Source organism: Lissotriton helveticus, chromosome 11, assembly GCF_964261635.1.
Source record: "Lissotriton helveticus chromosome 11, aLisHel1.1, whole genome shotgun sequence".
NCBI lineage: Eukaryota > Metazoa > Chordata > Amphibia > Caudata > Salamandridae > Lissotriton > Lissotriton helveticus.
The window spans coordinates 988,756,370-988,776,975 of record NC_136072.1 but is presented as its reverse complement, the minus strand read 5'-3'; the positions used below and the strand labels follow the sequence as shown (position 1 = coordinate 988,776,975).

The following is a 20,606-nucleotide window of genomic DNA, read 5'->3' as shown; positions in this document are numbered from 1 at the left end:
AAAGTAAAGGAAAACAATTTAGAACATAGAAATAAATTAATAGACTGTATACTAGGAATCCCTATATGACTCCCCTTACTTTATATTAACTATAGCATTAATGTTAGTGCAAGACGAACAGCAGTGCAAAAAGCTGCAGGGCAAGCTTCGGCATGTGAGAACAAAAAGCAGCCATTTTGAAGCTAGTGCGCAAGCGCAAAGATTTCCCACCAGAACTGCGAGTACGTCACGTCACGTGAGTGTGACCGACGCATGCGCAGACGAAATTCCCGCTTAGCAGCAGCCATTTTTGTGGCAAGCGTTTTACGATAAGTAAACACATAGGCAAGCGTTACTGGGACACCCCGTGTAATGTAAAATGTGCAATATTAGGAACACTAACAGGTTGATTACATTTCATTAATGTTATTTTAGGTTCTTGATCCAAGCAAGTCGCTTTACGTGCGAATCCTTGCTCCATCACACTTGCCGTTAACTGTCACACGCCCATACCCCAGGGCCCGAACCCAGCATGCCACTAGGAGTAGCGCTACTCTCTTAACACAAGGAGAAGTCTCGGTACTCAATGGGAGAACACTGAGAAGTGCTGGTACTCAGTACTGATCTATTGAAAGCACTGGAGTCTCCATCTCGGAATGGTATTGTGCTTAATGCATCATTATTTTTACCACTCAAGGATGGTCAGTGCATTGCTTCTAACAGTGTCAGCTATGTTGGAACTGACAAGTTTAATGATGGCAACGTTTTCTACTTTTATTTTTTTCAATCTTCTATGTGCTTATTGAGTTTTTTATTGCAGATGGGTAAGTGGGTGAAAACAATGAGGGAAATAAACAAATTGATGTACGAGTGAAAGGATGAGTGACAGGGTGCATTTATGAGGTCTTCTTTTTTTTAAAAACTTTATTTAGGTTTTCATACAGCAATACACAGCACAGTCTCATCATGCTAATATCACATTGCCAGTCTTGAAATTTGCAATCCCTCAAACCCCCCCCCCCTCCCATCCATCCCCCCCTCCCCCACCAATAGCTGAAAGGAACAACAGAGTGCCAGTTATCATCTATCCGCATCCAACAGGGACAACATATCGTAAAATACTGTCCATCTTCAAAGGGTATTCGAGCCAGGCCAGGTATAACAGGTAAAGTCTATTGAATACAAGTACTTCAGTTGTCAGGAACACAAGAGTGGTAACATCACATCCAACACATTTATATCATGATATACATAGCAGCGAAGAACTCAAAGCTCGTTGTGCCTTCGGGCGCATTTATGAGGTCTTCTTGAGCCCCTAGCGATATCAGTGACTGAAAGATCACGTTCAGTTAGAGGCCAGACCTATTGGCATTGCCAATGCTTGTTGGTATCGAAAATCCACCCCCCTGCATCCCACTGTTGGTTCTTTGTCCTCTCCACTCACCAGCATAAACTCGACAATCATTGAAAAAAAACGTTCTCTCAAACAGCTTAATTTGCTAAGGAGTGTTTTCTTCGAATAAACTGACAAATAACCGCCACTGGCAGCAACTATGGGATTTAATAATAAGAACTCGTCAAACCAGTTAACCACAAAGTTGAACCTCGGCAACCGTATTATAAGCTCTCTGTGGTAAGAGCTCAGGCTAAGCGGCATTTGTGGCGGGACTCGGAGAAGGTTCGAAAACAATATTAGAAACAGTACCACAGTAGGACTACATTAGCAAGTATCGTAGAAAACCAACTGGATTATAGTGGGAGTCGGCCATATTGGAAGAGGAGCGCTTTGACTTTGATGGCGGTGGAGTGGTGACAAGCATTAAAACAAGACTTTTTTTTATTTTTCCTTGCCACATTTACATTTCCAACCAGTGACCTACATAATCTCAAGGGAGCCAGTTTCCGTTTCCCACACGAGACGGTCTTCCTATGGAGATGCTAATATTTCGCCACTTACGGGAAGGCAGCAGTTAATATCTAGTCGGCGCGGACATTTTGAACTTGGAGGAAATACAACTAGGTGATTAGTGTCTGTTATTCCCCAAAGAGTCTTTTATGCAGGCAAACCGTTAAGCGTTCGCGTAGTTTCTAAATCTGCCTAAACTACCACCTTGTTTGGGGATGTGCTTCAGAGGTCAGTGGCTTTGCGGATAAACTGACTGAATATCCACTAGACTGACTGAAAGCGTTTCCGTCTTTGGTTTCAATGTCTATTTACTGAATGAAATCAAGTAATATGTCCTACCCGGACCGCCGTCCTGCTTAGCTGGAAAAGGTTGCTGTGGTTACTTACGTACACCGGAAGTCTAGTTGATGCAGGTCGTTAGAGTATGTAAACAGTTACCTGATTTAGAAACGCTGTAACTGGGAAATTTAACTGGTCGGATGTCAAAGGAGGCGCAGGGTAAGTAGGGTACATCATTTTGGGGTCAGACGAAGTGGGTGCTCTAATTGTAGGTGCTCGCTGTGGGAGAAATTTAACGTGCGAGTTAATACATGCGCCCTGCTGCGTGAAGTGGAATGAGCTCATTTTGATAGCTCCGATGGCAGGTTTTCAGTGATGATATATGTCTAGTTTGACAACATAAAATGCTCATGCTCACTAAATCCTTCTTAGCTGTCGGTTGATTGCTTCCTTTGCTTTGGAGTAAGGGTTAATTAAGTAAGTTAGCAAATAATGTAAAACAATGAAACTCTTGTAGTTGTAGCTGTAAATACGTATTCGTTATAAAAAAGAGCTCACATATATAAAGTTCAGGTACTTTACTGCACAAAATGTAGGGGTATAAACGCGTATATTTTACAGGCTTCCATGGAATATGGAAATATGTTTATATTTCCTTTGAAATATCAATTTCATCATTATAATGACAACCCCCAAAATAGGTACAAGCCAGTTGCCAAAGTCATACCATAATCACACACAGAAATGTTGGCCTCATTGACCTCTTCCTCACTCTCTGCAGTTACTACCTCCCGCCCCCCACTCACTGGCCGAATCCATCCGTGAGTCATGGGGTTCCCTTCGACTACCTCCTACAGTCCCTGTACAGTCTACTGTGATATCTTACTTACGAGTGTCATGTTTCCATTATATATACTAAATTTATTAATGTATCCTATGATTGATTCTTGCTGTAAAGCGCTTCGATACCTTCGGGTCTGGCTAGCGCTATAAAAAACTCATAATAAATAAATAAAATAAATAAACCCCAAACCACTTTTCAGAGGTTTACTATTATGGGGGTTCCTAAGATATGTGGCACAAAGGATCAAATTATGCAGCAAATGGTATCTAAATAATGCAACAAAAATGGTAAATTATGCAGAATGTTTTCTGGCAGTATTATTTTCATCCATTTTAACTAAAACTATTTTTTTGTGTAATCTTAAAATTATTTTGCGAATGTGGCAGTTCCACTTCCATCCTTGTCCCTTGTTTTAGCAATAATTGTTCATAAAAGATAAATAGAATCCGAACATTCTACTTACACTCGGTGCCCATTGTTAGTTGCACCTCAAATTAAATATAATATTAAAGTACAGAATGGGTAAAGTGTAATATGCACCTGCATTATCTTGGATTTGTATTAACATTTACAAATTACTTGAAGTTCGCGCTTGTAGTTGATGATGTCACAAGAACTAATTCATGGCCAAATGGTATCATATTACTCGAGTATACAGACAGACACAGACACCCCCACCCCCACCCCCCCGGCAAAGCTTTCATTGTTCAAGCATCCTCTCACCACCTTCTACAATGTTAATTAATAGCATATTACTACCGTACATCTGTATACATGTCGTCTTTCATGCTTTGATGTGCATTATTTATAAATGTAGTATCTAAGCAGACTCAAAGCACAGCCTCTTTATCTTGCCACATAGTATGAAGCAGTGATCATTCAAGGTATGATGTATGTCTTGAAGATGCGTCACTGCTATGGCACAAACCTTGAATTTATGTTAATAACACACTTACTCCAAATAACATGGTCTCTCTCTCTCCTCCCCCTTTTATTAAGCCCAACTATGCGCATACACATAGTACCACTGCAACATTGGCATCCCAGGATCATGTTTTCCAATGTGCTGTGTACAGATTAATTTTAACTACTAGGCCTTAAAATGGGACAACTTGAGAGCACTATATTGGTTCCCTGAAATCTATCTGGCCTGATCTCCAAGCAACCTCCCATATTAAATGGCAAAGTGTCTTCCAGAAGCTAGGCAGGATAGTATTAGAGGAGCAGTTACCCTTTTATTGGTGTATGGGAAAAAAAAGTCTTTTTAAGAATGAAGTGTAGGCCTTGGGAGGTAGACTTTCACCACTAATGCAAGGACTGGGGCAAGAAGTTAGATGATGTGAAAGTTAACTGATGACTATGGAGCTGGAGTTTTCAATATTTTATGCAGCTCCCCAGCAACTTTTAAGGATGAAAAAGTGAAGTTTATTTAATGCAAGCTAAGTCGGCGAGAAAGCACTATCGGGGGATTCTGCTTGACATTAAAGTACACGATGACCTTTAGTTGATAACGTTGAAATCAAATATATACTGCCTTGATTTGTGATGCCTGCGTGTTTATGTGGTATAGTCTAGGATGACTGAAATCTAAACAAGTGACACTTCACTTGATGCCTGGCTGCACAGCTAAAAGTGAAATTCAACTCCTGATCATAAATTGTGTTACATTACACAATTGTAGAATTCACAAATGCCATTTTGTTGTTTATTCAATTAAAATTCAACTTTGTAATTTGTATCAACTTAAGCACAAAACGAAAACCTATAAATACATCACCTACATCCGATTTCTCACAAAGGATGGTGAACAAAGTTTCTTGTAGTATTCTTAAAAACACCAGTTTCATAAACATTCTGATGTTGAAGATGCCCAATGCATTTCGGGATAGTGAATCCCTTCTTCAGGGGCCTCTGTTAATACAGGGAAACGAGACTCGGAATAAACATATGATTATAATATGCAAGGAGGAGCACCCTAGCCCTGTGACATAGGTCCATGAACGAAATGAAACAACAAGTTCACAAATGGAAAATCATAAAAATATGCCATAGATGAGCCAAAGCTAGTTGATTCTCCTCTAACTATTCTGGAGTGAAACCCCTACTGGAATGGGTGCTGCCAGGCCTTGAGCCTGGTCTGCTCACAGGCAGATCTTGGGGTTGAAAACCATTCCTTCCACTTGCATCATTTCCCTCTTGTGCCTCTCAATGGGCCTTCAAGATTCTCTGTAGCTCCTCCTTCCTGGAGCTGCTCTTTATGGGACAGCCAAACTTTTTGCAGAATTGCTTAAGCTCCTCAACTTTGTAAGAATACAAATCCTCAATGCAAAACTCCTATTCTGCCTCCACACTTGGTGCCTTCCCATTCTGAGAGATGATGCTTTGAAGAGTTACTCAAAAATAGAATCAAAAATCAAAAAATGTAGTATGCGGTGGCGTAGTGGTCTGCACTCAACTAGTGATGTACACCAATTACTGTGGATCAAGTACAAATACAAGTTCAAAATCCCACCGCTGACCAACAATGTTAGATCTGGGGGTCTCTAGTTGGCAGAGACAGGTACCACTGTCAAATAGGGACCTTTGCTTCTAGTCAGAGTAAGGAGGATACACTCTTTAGATATCCCCTGCTCACCCTCTTGGTAGCTTGGCACGAGCAGTCAGGCTTATCAAAGGCAATGTGTAAAGTATTTGTACCAACTCTCACAGTAACACAGTGAAAACACCACAAATGGACTCCACAACAGTTTAGAAAAATAAACGTATTTAATCTAAACAAAACAACAAAAATCCAACATACACAGTTCAAGATATGATTTAAAAATAGTTCTTAAGGTTTGCGTCAAAATAATCGACAGTTGCTTCACGTTTAGCCCAAAGTACCTGTAGATGCGACAAAGTTCCAAAATGAAGTTGCAGCGTTGAAAAACAAGGGGTGCGTTACTCCTGAGACCCTGGGGAGGCGATGCGACAGCCCCGCTGCACGCAGCGGACGTGTTGTGACGAGTCCAGTCTGTATGGGGAGGGAGGCGATACCTTGTATGGATTCCGGTGCGCAGGTTCCGTAGGAAGGGTCTCGCAAAGGTACGATGCGACGATCTCCAGGGTGGTGGCGATGCGCAGCGTCGATCTTCTCCTCTCGCGGCCCCTCGATGCGATGGCTCTGCGACGGTCTCACCCAGCGATGACAGGCTCTGCGACGATACTCGCAGGGACAGGAAACTTCCCGCACCAGGGCGATGCGTTCCGCAAGCGAACGAGGCGTCGGTTCTTGTCTTGCAGCGGCAACAGGCGCTGCGACAATCTCGATCTTCGTGGCGGCGGGAATTTCCTCGCACTGTCGGGGATGCGCTCCGCAAGCGAGCGATGCGTGAACATGGTAGATTGTATTTGTTTCTCCTTGTCCAGCTTCCCAAACAGCCAGCAAAGTTCCAGATGCCCCTCAGTCGGATTCAGCACTCTAGGAAGGCAGAACTCTCTCAGCAGAGTTCAGGGGGAAGTTGGGGGTGAAGTCCTTTTGTTCCTGGGACTTCTTAACAGGAGGCCAGCTCTTCCTCAGGCCCTTGGAGATCTCTTCAAGTCAGGGGACTAAACAACAACAAAGTCCTTCCCCTCTCCTTGGCAGCAAACAACTGCAGGTCAGCCCACAAACACACAGCAGGACAGTCCTTCCTCTTCAGTCTTCCAGCTTTCTCCATGGCAGAGGTTCCTTCTTGATTCCAGGATGATCTAATTTTCTGTAGTCTGGGTAGCCCTTTTTATACCAGTCTTTCCTTTGTTCTCTGGAGGCTGAGAGGCCTTGGCTTGGTCAGAACGAATTCAGGTCAGTTCCTGAGCACTTTGTTTTTCTGTGTTCTCCTCTCCTTTCAGAGAGAGGGGCAGGGTTGTCAGCCGTACAGCAGGAGGTGGAATCAGCATTGTGGAAGGCAGGCACAGCCATATTCAGGCCCAGGTGCTATCCCCTCCCACCATTCAAGATGCAGATGCAGTCATTCAGCCTAGGGCTGACTCAGCCAGCCTCCTGGGCGCTCCCCAGCCCCTATCACCCACAAACCAGACAGTCAATTCCCAAACAGGCCAAGACACACAGAAAGGTCAGACAGGAAAACCGCCACTTTCTAAAAGTGATGTTCTCAAACACAGGATTTAAAAAACATCCTGTGTTATTAAATTCTGAGTACAGGGATACCAGACTTTTATGTCCCATCTTGCTCCTATGGGAAGATATGCAGGTAAACATTATACTCAGCATTCCCCATTATAGCCTATGGGCAAGATAGCCTTTCAATAGTGAAAAATGAAAATGGCTGTAATTCACTACCCGAGCATGTCACCCACACTGGTACATGCTCTACCTTTCACATACACAGCACCCTGCCCAGGGGGGTACCTTGGGCCTTCCATTGGGTTGTCTAATGTGCACAGAAAGGTAAAGGTTAGGCCTGGTTAGTGGGGACATTGGCCAGGTTGACATGGCAGGTCACAGACTGCACACAGGCACTGTTGTGGCAGGCCTGAGACACCATTTTAGGGCTACTCATGTGGGTGGCACAATCAGTGCTTCAGACTCACTTAGTAGGATTTGAGTCACCTGTCCTGGCTCTCTCAGTGCACTTTACTAAGGACTTCCTGGTGACACAAATAGGCCAATCATGGATAACCAATCACAATAACAATTTACCTAGGGAGCACTTGCACTTTGTTACAGATCAGCAGTGGCAAAGTGCCCAAAGCATCTAAACCAGCAAAAATGAAATCTAGCACAGTGTCAAAAAAATACAGGAGGTAGAGGCCAACAGTCGGGAGAAACCATGCCAAAGATGCCAGGTCTAATATGCCCCCAGTCTCCCTGGTGACTGCGCACTCATACACATCTACTTTTTCTATCTGCACCACACTTGTATCCACAACCTATAACACTGCCTTCCTTAAAATAAAAGATGACGGACTACTAAACTTAGGCCTGACTCAGCAATTTCATGGGGAACAGGATCTATATGGGGCTGTTTCAAGCCGCCAAAATCGATCACGGAGGGAAATGAATCATTACCGCGTGCGAGGCAATCTCAGGCCTCCATTGATCGCGGAACCTGAAAACCTGTTCCGGGTCTTGACGTCTTTTTAGCACATTAAGGCATTCTGTGCAATTAGGTACGTGAACGTATCCGCCCAGTGACAGCGGAGATATTTCAGCCGCTTGGCCCGGCTGCTGTTTGCCTCCTGTCGTGGAGTGCTCCTTGCTCTGAATCGAGATTGAGCTGTGCCCTGCAGAGTGGGAGGGCGCGCGGCACCCGCTCAATCGTACAGCCGGACTCTGATGTATGTCCACCTTTCAGGGAAAGCAACTTCCCTGGCTTTTTGTGGTCACATGCGTGTTCAAGTAAATGTGTTTAAACACGAGGTCACTGAGACTTGGGATGGGCCCCTGGGCTCCTCGCCTCCCCTGTATCTGTGGACCACCTCCTTCCTCTCGGACAGAACACAGAGTGTCCGCCTCCCCCCCCTTCCACTCTACAGCCACCGAGATCTTCTGCGGCGTACCCCAGGGCTCATCCCACAGCAGCACGCTGTTCAACATCTACTTGGCCCCACTCACCCACATCGCCCAACTGCACGACCTCAACATCATCTGTTACGCCGATGACACCCAGCTGATCCTCTCCCTCACCAAAGACCCTCAGACAGCCAAGACCAACCTCCACGAGGGAATGACGGCCGTCGCCGACTGGATGAGAAACAGTCGACTGAAGCTGAACTCAGACAAGACGGAGGTCCTCATCCTTGGATCCACCCCCTCGGCATGGGACGACTCCTGGTGGCCTACCTCTCTAGGAACGGCTCCCACGCACACCCACCACACACGCAACCTAGAGGTCATCCTCGATTCCACCCTCTCCATGACCAAGCAGGTCAACGCCGTCTCCTCCTCCTGCTTCAACACCCTCCGTATGTTCTGCAGGATCTACAAGTGGATCCCCACCGAAACGAGAAGGACCGTCACCCAGGCCCTCGTCAGCAGCAGACTGGATTACGGAAACGCCCTCTATGCAGGAGCCTCGTCGAAACTCCTCAAACGGCTCCAACGCATCCAGAATGCATCCGCACATCTGATCCTCGAAATCCCACGTCGCAGCCACATCACACCCCACCTGAAAGACCTACACTGGCTCCCCGTCAACAAGAGGATAACCTTCAAGCTCCTCACCCACGCACACAAAGCACTCCACAACACTGGACCAACGTACCTCAACTGCCGCCTCAGCTTCTACTCCCCCACCCGCAAGCTCCGCTCCGCCGACCACGCCCTCGCCACTGTCCCCCGTATCCAAAGAGCAACCACCGGCCGCAGAGCCTTCTCCCACCTCGCCGCCAAGACATGTAACACCCTCCCCCTCCACCTATGGCGGACGCAGGACCTACTGACCTTCAGGAGACTCCTCAAGACCTGGCTATTCGAACAGTAGCAGCATACCCCTACCCCTCAGCGCCATGAAACCCTCACGGGTAAGTAGCGCGCTTTACAAATAGATTGATTGATTGTGTTTTTCTCCTAATCCCATGTGTGTGTGAGCGCGTGGATGCGTGCATGTGTGCACGCACCGTTGTGTCAGATTGGCGCTGAGGCTGCAGGAGTGCACGGATGGCAAATTTCACACACGCCAGGCCGCCGCCGCCACCTCCTCCTCGCCGCCGGGCTGTATATGTGCGTGTGTCTATTATTTTTTACATCTCTGTGCGTTAATATGTGCAGACCGTTTGTCAGTGTGTGTCTGACATGTCTGAGTGCGGTATGTATGGAGCCAGCTTGCCAATGTGGGTGAATAGGGGTCGTTCGGGTTTTTGTCTACAGTGTAAATACTGAGTGGCTGTATGTTTTGAGCCTGTGCGTGTCAATTAATGTGTGTGGTGTGGTTGTGGTTGTGGAGGGTTGGTGCTTGTTTTGTATAGAGTGCGTGTGCGGACTGGCTCTGTGTGTCTGTATAGTGCTCGTGCGTGTCTCAGTGTGTTGTGTGAAAGAGGAGGAGTTGTCCGTGTTTTGTGTAGAGTTCTGTTCTGTGGCTGTATGAACCTTTACTTGTCCGAGCGTGTTGTGTGGAGGGAGTGCAATCGTGTGTGTCTGTCCAGGAGGGTCTGTTTATATCAGCCTCCGACAGAGGGTATATTTACATCCTTCTTGGTCAATGCATAATGCATGCGCCTGTCAGCCCGTCAGTCGCTGGGGTCTTGTAGGTTGTTTCCCTGTCACCTCATAAGCAGTGCTGACAGGATATACACAGTGGTTGTTGAATTATTCGCTGGGCTGCATGACTCTTTGTTTCTCCTCAGAGAGGCCCTGCTTGTCCCTCCGTGGGTGAAATAAAGACTTGGAAACAGACCCGCTCTCCTGGATTACTTCATTTAAACCGCTTTCATTTACAATGTGGCGGTGCTTGTTAGATTTCTGACATATTACTTGAAACGAGAGAGGCTGTCCAGAGGTTAGTAGCAGTGCTTTAAATGGTAGCAGTGCTTTAAATGGAAATAAAATAGTGCAGGTACTCACTCTTTAGAGTTCCTGTATGCGCCTGAGAAGTGCCGGTACTCCCCATTAAATGCAGTGCAGCAGTGCGGAGAAGTGCCGGTACTCCCCAATAAATGCAGCGCAGCAGTGCGGAGAAGTGCCGGTACGTACTCCCCATTAAAAGCAGTGCAGCACTGCGGAGAAGTTTAGGTGCTCACTATTAAATGTAGTTCAGCAGTACGGTGAAGTGCCGGTACTCCCCATTAAATGCAGTGCAGCAGTGCGGAGAAGTGCAGGTGCTCACTATTAAATGTAGTTCAGCAGTGCGGTGAAGTGCCGGAACTCCCCATTAAATGCAGTGCAGCACTGCGGAGAAGTGCAGGTGCTCACTATTAAATGTAGTGCAGCATTGCGGAGAAGTGCAGGTGCTCACTATTAAATGCAGTGTAGTAGTGCGGTGCAGTTCAGGTGCTCACTATTCAATGTAGTGTAGCAGTGCGGAGAAGTGCAGGTGCTCACTATTAAATGCAGTGCGGTGAAGTGCCGGTACTCCCCATTAAATGCAGTGCAGCAGTGCGGAGAAGTGCAGGTGCTCACTATTAAATGCAGTGCAGCAGTGCAGAGTGGTGCTGGTACTCCCCATTAAATGCAGCCACAGTGCAACAGTGCGGAGAAGTGCCGGTACTCCCCATTAAATGCAGTGCAGCAGTGCGGCGAAGTGCAGGTGCTCACTATTAAATGCAGTGCAGCAGTGCGGAGAAGTGTAGGTGCTCACTATTAAGAGTGCATGTGCTCTCCCTTTCACATGAAAGATACGCAGGAGGTACTCCGTGCCGGACAGTACCTACCCGTTTAAAGCACTACTTAGCCTTAGAAGACCGTGGCTGTCCTTGGAACTGGGGGACCAGTTCGAGTCTCGGCGTGGTCTGAACATCCCGTGATCGTGGGCAACTCACTTAATCTCCTAGTGCCTAAAGAAAATAGTATATAATTATGTCACCTAGTGTTCATGTAAAGCGCTCTTATGCCTTTAGGCCAGTCCGTGGTATATATAACTCCAAAAAATAAAATGATCTTATGTTAGGATGCAGTATATATGTCAAATAGATGAGATATTATTATTGAGTGAGTCCGCACACAGGGAGGAGAGGGGGCAGGTTTGAAGGGGCTACTTGCGCATTTACTTTTATGGCAACAAAAACTGTAGGGCTGGCCCACTCACTCTCACCCAGTGAATTTATTTTTCAGCTTAACCCAGGTTTTTTTTCCCTGTCACTGTAACCCCAGAGTGCCCTGTCAAGGTTCCCGCTTGGCTCCCAGTCCCAGCATTGTCTTTGAGAGCCGCGCCCAGAACGGCTCCTTGAAGCCCCAACACACCGCACTACGTCATTGTAATTGCATTTAGATAGCGCTTACTACCCATGACTAGGGATCGAAGCGCTTTTCGGCGAGCAGAACGCTACTCTGGAACGCAAAAAGTACTAGTGGTGAATTAGCATAGTTCTGCAGCCCCCCCTCATTCGAGGGACTGTCACCTGTCCCTCATCTGTGCGCCAGAGACAGCCATTCCGCTCTTTGCATCGAACGGGGCCGAAGAAACCTGCGTCGCAGTAAACATTTCCATACCGCCCTCAAGTATATAAATACTTGTCATGATAAAGGACGCCTGCCGTGTTTCTTGAACCTCCTGTCCCACGCCCCTCCCTCTGGGTCTCTCTTCCCTGAAGTTTCACTTTGTCCTGATGACGCAATCGAAAGATGACACACTGAGGCACACAGCAATGCGAAAACAACCCAGAAAAACACCGAAATTACAAATGCAAGGAAATGAGTTCCAGAAATATGAAGACAAAACAACTGTTTGTCAGTTCTGCAGACACCGAATACAGACCTAAAAATTCAGGACACGTACCCTGTAACGAACAAGCCCCAGGCTGCAGCCCTCCGACTACTTTCACAAATAATCTAAAAATATTTGCATACTGCACACTAATAAATGTTCTTGTCACTTATCCCCAGGTGTATCTCCATTTAAATGAGTTTTATTTTTCTCCCTTGTATGCTTGAGAAAAGACACAAACACCGCTGTTGTGTGTTTTTTTCCCCATCCATATGTCTCCATTATTTGTATTTGTTCTTCAGCAATATTTTCCCTTACGCACACATTGGACCTCTCTCTTCTCACTAACTTTAGAACATTAGGCTATGCTAGCACCACACAACGCTGACATGTTTCAGCTCGAAGTCTTCGTCGGGTCCTCAGCCTTCTTCAGGAGTTCTTCAGTTGTGATGAATACATGCAATTGTTAAAATGTGTCCTTAAGGTAAATGGCTGAGAGGCACCAATGGGGAGTGGCTGTGTGGAGGACTCAGAGCAGATGAAGATTGCATTTAGTTCTGTGAGCTGGCTAGTCTCGATGCGGGGGCTCAGAAAAGGCATTGCATAGCCAGGGTCTTTGGACTATAAAGAGTCTGCCTCCCTATAGCTGCAGCTTATGTGGAGATGTGGAACAGGTATGAGCAGATGAGAGCAGAGATCACAGAAGGCTGTATTGTGTTATTCTTTTGTAGGGGTGGAAGAGCGATTTCACATGGGGGGGTAGAGATGGGAGATCCAGATATTGAGATGTAAGCCTGTAGAGGTGACTCCGGGTTGCAAAGGCATTAGAATTCCATGCCTGTTACCACCATGACTGTGTTGTGGAATACTTGACAGTCAGGAGTTTGATTTCTTCTTTGTCATGGTAAGTTAAGTTGTACTAAGTTGGTGGAATTAAGGCAGGCATTGACAGTTTTCTCACACTTTTACTCAGTGGTCATTGGGCCTCCCGAAGAGGAGGATGACTTGAAAAAGGAGGTAGCAAAACAATGTTGTATATTTAGATTTTTACCTTGGTGTTATTTGGGTTGATTGGCTGTCATAGCATGAGTGGTGATTTGTTGGCAGGGAGGTTGATGGAGCAAAATCTCTCCTTTTGGGCTCATTGTCTGTCCTGGCATGAGTGTGATTTGTTGGTGGGGGGGTTGGCAGTACCTTCTGCAGACCAGAACCTTTCATTTTGGATTGATTACTGCCTTGGCATGAGTGGTGATTTGTTGGTGGGGAGGTTGTTGGTACCTTCTGCAGAGCAGTACCTTTCCTTTTGGCTTGATTGGCTGTCTTGGTGTGAATGGAGATTTGTTGTTGTGAAGGTTGTCAGTACGTCTTGCATAGCAGAACCTTTCCTGTTGGATTGATTGCTGTCTTGGCATGAATAGTGATTTGTTGGCGGGGAGCTTGACGGTACCATCTGTAAGGGAGAACATTTCCTTTTGGGTTGATTGGATTTCTTGGCGTGAGTGGTGATTTGTTGGTGCAGATGTTGGGGGTACCTTCTGCAGAGGAGAACATTTCCTTTTTGGTTGATTAGCGGTCATGGCATCAGTGGTGATTTGTTCGCACTTAGGCTGACAGTACCTTCTGCAGATCAGAACCTTTCCTTTTGGATTGATCGTTGTTTTTGCGTGACTGGTGATTTGTTGGTGGGGAGGGTAGCACTAAGTTTTGCAGAGCGGAACCTTTGCTTTTGAGCTGTTAAGTTTCTGGAAGCTCCTGTCCACTCTGGCGCTAGGACACTCTTTGGAGTTCAGGGCTCAAGTCCTAAGCAAGCATTTGCAATGCAATAGGTCTCGCCTTTGTGAGAGTTTGAGCTATTGGCATTATAAATGACAGTGCCTTTCATTTATGTGTTTTGAAAACTTGTAATCGGTGCGTAAACACACACTTTGCACTTATAGTCTTTGCTTACGAGAAGCAACGCTGGCAGTAAAAGAGGCGCAGTTACTGCCAGCCTTGCTTCTCGTAAGCAACGACTATAAGTACAAAGTGCGTGTTTACGCACCGCTTGCAGGTTTTCAAAACACATAAATAAAAGGCATTGTTATTTACAATGCCAATAGCTCAAACTTTCGCAAAGGCGAGACCTATTGCATTGCAAATGCTTGTTCATGCTTGTTATTATGTATGTGGCACTTGAAAAAGAACTTGTGCAATAGCATTGGTATACAATTTAACTCATGAATCGTATTGGATGTATGTTTTCATTGTATTAACTAAGCAACATTTACTAGGCAACTTGTTTTCTCTTTTAATAGTATAGAGATTTTGGAATGTATAGTCTATTTTATATTAATTTGTCTTATTTAGTTCTATATATAAAAATAAATTATGTATTTTATATGTCTGTTTAAATGGGGTTTTACCCAGATGAAACATTATTTGACTTGATTTACGGGTTCAGCAGAAATGTGCCCAGTGGCTTAAAACATATATGGGGCCCACAAGACACTCACCCCTTGGGCCTCATGCCTGCCCCCCCCACTGAATCTAATGATGCTTTGGTGATTTGCATGTTAACGAAAACATCAAGGTATTGACCACAGCATGAGAGTGATCTCATTTCGCACATGGACATTTTGGTGAAACCTTAGTGCATTGAAAAGCAGTTATAAATAATTATCCTCAATGTCTTTGATTTAGTCAAGCAATGTGTATTTTGGTTTTTATATAACTATTTTTTATCAAGTGCTGCACATCATTTTTTCCCCGTATTTTCGGTTGATACTTGATGACAAGCAATCTGTATACAAGTGCCCTTTTATTTGTGGAGTATTTAGATTAAAGGGCAGTTTGCGTACAAATTAATTTAGTTGATGATCTGTTGAAATTACAGGAAGTCTGTGGTCAGAAATGTAACCTGAAGTGTAACAAGCATTTGCAATGCAATAGGTCTAGCATTAGGAAAGTGTGAGCTATTGGTATTGTAAATGACAATTTTTTAAAATATGTGTTGGCTTTGAAAATATATAAATTAATAGCATTGTTATTCACAAAGCCAATAGCTTACACCTTCCTAATGCGAGTCCTATTGGCTATGGCAATGCTTGTTGGTAGCAAGCAAGGACAGTGCTGTTGTGGTGCTGAGTGATGATGTGGTTGGGCTGAGTGATGTGGTGGTGTATTAGAGTGATGTGGTGGTGTATTAGAGTGATCTGGTGGTGTATTAGAGTGATGTGGTGTTGTCCCAGAGTGATGTGGTGGTGTCCCTGAGTGATGTGGTGGTGTCCCTGAGTGATGTGGTGGTGTCTGTGAGTGATGTGGTGGTGTCCCTGAGTGATGTGGTGGTGTCCCTGAGTGATGTGGTGGTGTCCCTGAGTGATGTGGTGGTGCCCCTGAGTGGTGCCCCTGAGTGATGTGGCGGTGCCCCTGAGTGATGTGGCGGTGCCCCTGAGTGATGTGGCGGTGCCCCTGAGTGATGTGGCGGTGCCCCTGAGTGATGTGGCGGTGCCCCTGAGTGATGTGGTGGTGCCTCTGAGTGATGTGGTGGTGCCTCTGAGTGATGTGGTGGTGCCTCTGAGTGATGTGGTGGTGCCTCTGAGTGATGTGGTGGTGCCCTAGAGTGATGTGGTGGTGTCCTAGAGTGATGTGGTGGTGTCCTATAGTGATGTGGTGGTGTCCTAGAGTGATGTGTTGGTGTCCCTGAGTGATGTGGTGGTGTTGTGTGGCGTTCAGCTGTGTGAGGCGTGCAGCAGTGTGAGGCGTGCAGCAGTGTGCAGCGTGCAGCAGTGTGCGGCGTGCAGCAGTGTGCGGCGTGCAGCAGTGTGCGGCGTGCAGCAGTGTGCGGCGTGCAGCAGTGTGCGGCGTGCAGCAGTGTGCGGCGTGCAGCAGTGTGCAGCGTGCAGCAGTGTGAGGCGTGCAGCAGTGTGAGGCATGCAGCAGTGTGAGGCGTGCAGCAGTGTGAGGCGTGCAGCAGTGTGAGGCGTGCAGCAGTGTGAGGCGTGCGGCAGTGTGAGGCGTGCGGCAGTGTGAGGCGTGCGGCAGTGTGAGGCGTGCGGCAGTGTGAGTAATGCAGCAGTGTGAGGCGTACAGCATTGTGAGGCCTGCAGCAGTGTGAGGCCTGCAGCAGTGTGAGGCCTGCAGCAGTGTGAGGCGTGCAGCAGTGTGAGGCCTGCAGCAGTGTAAGGCGTGCAGCAGTGTGTGGCGTGCAGCAGTGTGTGGCGTGCAGCAGTGTGTGGCGTGCAGCAGTGTGTGGCGTGCAGCAGTGTGTGGCGTGCAGCAGTGTGTGGCGTGCAGCAGTGTGTGGCGTGCAGCAGTGTGAGGCGTGCAGCAGTGAGACGTGCAGCAGTGTGAGACGTGCAGCAGTGTGAGGCGTGCAGCAGTGTGAGGCGTGCAGCAGTGTGAGGCGTGCAGCAGTGTGAGGCGTGCAGCAGTGTGAGGCGTGCAGCAGTGTGAGGCGTGCAGCAGTGTGAGGCGTGCAGCAGTGTGAGGCGTGCAGCAGTGTGAGGCGTGCAGCAGTGTGAGGCGTGCAGCAGTGTGAGGCGTGCAGCAGTGTGAGGCGTGCAGCAGTGTGAGGCGTGCAGCAGTGTGAGGCGTGCGGCAGTGTGAGGCATGCGGCAGTGTGAGGCGTGCGGCAGTGTGAGTAATGCAGCAGTGTGAGGCATACAGCATTGTGAGGCCTGCAGCAGTGTGAGGCCTGCAGCAGTGTGAGGCGTGCAGCAGTGTAAGGCGTGCAGCAGTGTGTGGCGTACAGCATTGTGAGGCCTGCAGCAGTGTGAGGCCTGCAGCAGTGTGAGGCGTGCAGCAGTGTAAGGCGTGCAGTAGTGTGTGGCGTACAGTAGTGTGCGACGTGCAGCAGTGTGCGGCGTGCAGCAGTGTGTGGCGTGCAGCAGTGTGCGGCGTGCAGCAGTGTGCGGCGTGCAGCAGTGTGCGACGTGCAGCAGTGTGCGACGTGCAGCAGTGTGCGGCGTGCAGCAGTGTGAGGCGTGCAGCAGTGTGAGGCGTGCGGCAGTGTGAGGCGTGCGGCAGTATGCGGCGTGCGGCAGTGTGCGGCGTGCAGCAGTGTGCGGCGTGCAGCAGTGTGCGGCGTGCGGCAGTGTGAGGCGTGCGGCAGTGTGAGGCGTGCGGCAGTGTGAGGCGTGCGGCAGTGTGAGGCGTGCAGCAGTGTGAGGCGTGCGGCAGTGTGAGGCGTGCAGCATTGTGAGGCATACAGCATGGTGAGGCCTACAGCAGTGTGTGGCGTGCAGTAGTGTGTGGCGTGCAGTAGTGTGTGGCGTGCAGTAGTGTGCGGCGTGCAGCAGTGTGTGGCGTGCAGCAGTGTGTGGCGTGCAGCAGTGTGTGGCGTGCAGCAGTGTGTGGCGTGCAGCAGTGTGTGGCGTGCAGCAGTGTGCGGCGTGCAGCAGTGTGCGGCGTGCAGCAGTGTGCGGCGTGCAGCAGTGTGCGGCGTGCAGCAGTGTGCGTAATGCAGCAGTGTGAGTAATGCAGCAGTGTGAGGCGTGCAGCAGTGTGCAGCATGCAGCAGTGTGAGTAATGCAGCAGCGTGCAGCAGTGTGCAGCAGTGCAGCAGTGTGAGGCGTGCAGCAGTGTGAGGCGTGCAGCAGTGTGAGGCGTGCAGCAGTGTGCAGCATGCAGCAGTGTGAGTAATGCAGCAGTGTGCAGCGTGCAGCAATGTGAGACGTGCAGCAGTGTGAGGCGTGCACCATTGTGTCATGCAGCAGTTTGTATCTCTATGTTCGCGCTAAGTGTGGCAGGGTATGCTCAGACGTGAGTCCCTTGCTCACTTGGCCACTGGATTCAAGATAGCCTGGCTGATGAGGATTATGAATCCGAAACCGGTCCCAGGATGCTTGTTTCCGGTCCAGGGAAGACATGGCTTGGCAGTTCGGGCTGGACTGTTCCCATGAGGCACAGGGTCAGACTGATTTGCATATGGCCATGTCTAAACTGGGGTGGCTGAGTGGGCTAAAGAATGGTGATGGATTAAACCCAGATCAGTTGACTGGGGGTGAGTGTTTGATTTGCTCAAACACTCCGTCCATCATCCCCTTTTGTATCGCTATGCAGCAGTTTGTAGCATGCATCAGTGTGAGGCGTGCAGCAGTGTGAGGCGTGCAGCAGTGTGAGGCGTGCAGCAGTGTGAGCAGTGTGGAGCATGCAGCAGTGTGAGTAATGCAACAGTGTGCAGCAGTGTGAGGCGTGCAGCAGTGTGAGGCGTGCAGCAGTGTGAGGCGTGCGGCAGTGTGCAGCATGCAGCAGTGTGCGGCGTGCAGCAGTGTGGCGTGCAGCCGTGTGCAGCATGCAGCAGTGTGAATAATGCAGCAGTGTGAATAATGCAGCAGTGTGCGCAATGCAGCAGTGTGCGCAATGCAGCAGTGTGCGCAATGCAGCAGTGTGCGTAATGCAGCAGTGTGCGTAATGCAGCAGTGTGAGTAATGCAGCAGTGTGAGTAATGCGGCAGTGTGTGGCGTGCAGCAGTGTGTGGCGTGCAGCAGTGTGTGGCATGCACCAGTGTGAGGTGTGTGGCAGTGTGCAGCATGCAGCAGCGTGTGGCGGGCAGCAGTGTGCAGCATGCACCAGTGTGAGGCGTGCAGCAGTGTGAGGCGTGCAGCAGTGTGAGGCGTGCAGCAGTGTGAGGCATGCAGCAGTGTGAGGCGTGCAGCAGTGTGAGGCGTGCAGCAGTGTGAGGCGTGCAGCAGTGTGAGGCATGCAGCAGTGTGAGGCGTGCAGCAGTGTGAGGCGTGCAGCAGTGTGAGGCGTGCAGCAGTGTGAGGCGTGCAGCAGTGTGAGGCGTGCAGCAGTGTGTGGCGTGCAGCAGTGTGTAGCGTGCAGCAGTGTGTAGCGTGCAGCAGTATGTCATGCAGAAGTGTGCAGCATGCAGCAGTGTGAGGCGTGCGGCAGTGTGAGGCATGCGGCAGTGTGAGGCGTGCGGCAGTGTGAGGCGTGCGGCAGTGTGAGGCGTGCGGTAGTGTGAGGCGTGCAACAATGTGAGGCGTGCGGCAGTGTGCAGCATGCAGCAGCGTGCAGCATTGTGCGGCGTGCAGCAGTGTGAGGCGTGCAGTAGTGTGTGGCGTTCAGCAGTGTGTCGTGCAGCATGCAGCAGTGTGAGGGGTGCAGCAGTGTGAGGGGTGCAGCAGTGTGAGGGGTGCAGCAGTGTGAGGGGTGCAGCAGTGTGAGGGGTGCAGCAGTGTGTGGCGTGCAGCAGTGTGTGGCGTGCAGCAGTGTGTGGCGTGCAGCAGTGTGTGGCGTGCAGCAGTGTGAGGCGTGCAGCAGTGTGAGGCGTGCAGCAGTGTGAGGCGTGCAGCAGTGTGAGGTGTGCAGCAGTGTGAGGCATGGGGGAAAATGCACTGAGAGAGTGGGGGAAGCACGAGCTGACGAAAGAGTGGGGGAGGGGATACTCGAGCTGACGAAAGAGTGGGGGGAAAAAAGCTCGAGCCCACAAGAGTGGGGAAAAAAAGCACTAGCAGGCGAAAGAGTGGGGAAAGAAATGCACTATCCAACGAAAAAACCAGAGAAAGACTGGAAATAAGTAACGAGCCATGTAGAAAAAAAAAAGCTCTTGGCATTGCTGTGGTAGGGGCGGGGGAGTGCATTCCTTTCAAGTCTGATGCGGGGGGGCGGGGGAGCGGCAGCCTTTGAAGTCTGGTGCCGAGGTACAGACAAATGATGGTGTGTGATGTGGCTGGCGATGATGTGCACGCGCATAGCTCACATGAACTGTATGCGATCCGCAGCTAGGTAGACTTTTCTTTTCCGCTTACTATAATCTCGCCTATTTATCCCTGCGGAATAGAATAGGCGAGACCTAAAAAGGGGCGTGCCCTTGGACCACCTCTCTCCGCAACGCAGCCCTGTGGTGCTTACTGGAGGTACCTGGTGGGTTAGTTGGCCCCCAGGGACCCTCAGGATTGAAGAGGACTTAATACCCCAACTTAAAGCACGCCACAGGATGTGTGTGCACACATGTCACATCAGGCCACGCCCCCTCCCTTCACCACTGTGCAAACGCACCCTGTGGCGCATTTAAAGTTGGGGGATTAAGTCCCCTTGAATCCTGATGGTCCCTGGGGCCCAACTAGCCCACCAGAAACCTCCAGTAAGCGCCACAGGGCTGCGTTGCAGAGAGGTGGTACAATACCACACCCCTTTTTAAACCTCTCTGCAACGCACCTCTGTGGCACTTACTGGAGGTACCCGGTGGGCTAGTTTGCCCCCAGGGACCCTCAGGATTCAAGGGGACTTAATCCCCCAACTTAAAACGCGCCACAGGGTGCGTTTGCACAGT

At 48.9% G+C, this 20,606-nt stretch overlaps 1 protein-coding gene across 2 annotated transcripts in view; it reads left to right on the top strand.

The window, feature by feature from the left end:
* Window positions 1-1,980: 1,980 nt before the first annotated feature.
* TCHP (trichoplein keratin filament binding) overlaps window positions 1,981-20,606 on the top strand; it is a 443,788-nt gene continuing 425,162 nt past the window's right edge. The window contains exon 1 of one of the 2 annotated variants that reach the window (XM_078667348.1): window positions 1,981-1,999. The gene's annotated coding sequence lies outside the window, so the exon portion shown is untranslated. Of the gene's footprint in view, window positions 2,384-20,606 lie in introns of both variants that reach the window. The other variant, XM_078667345.1, reaches the window with a different exon arrangement.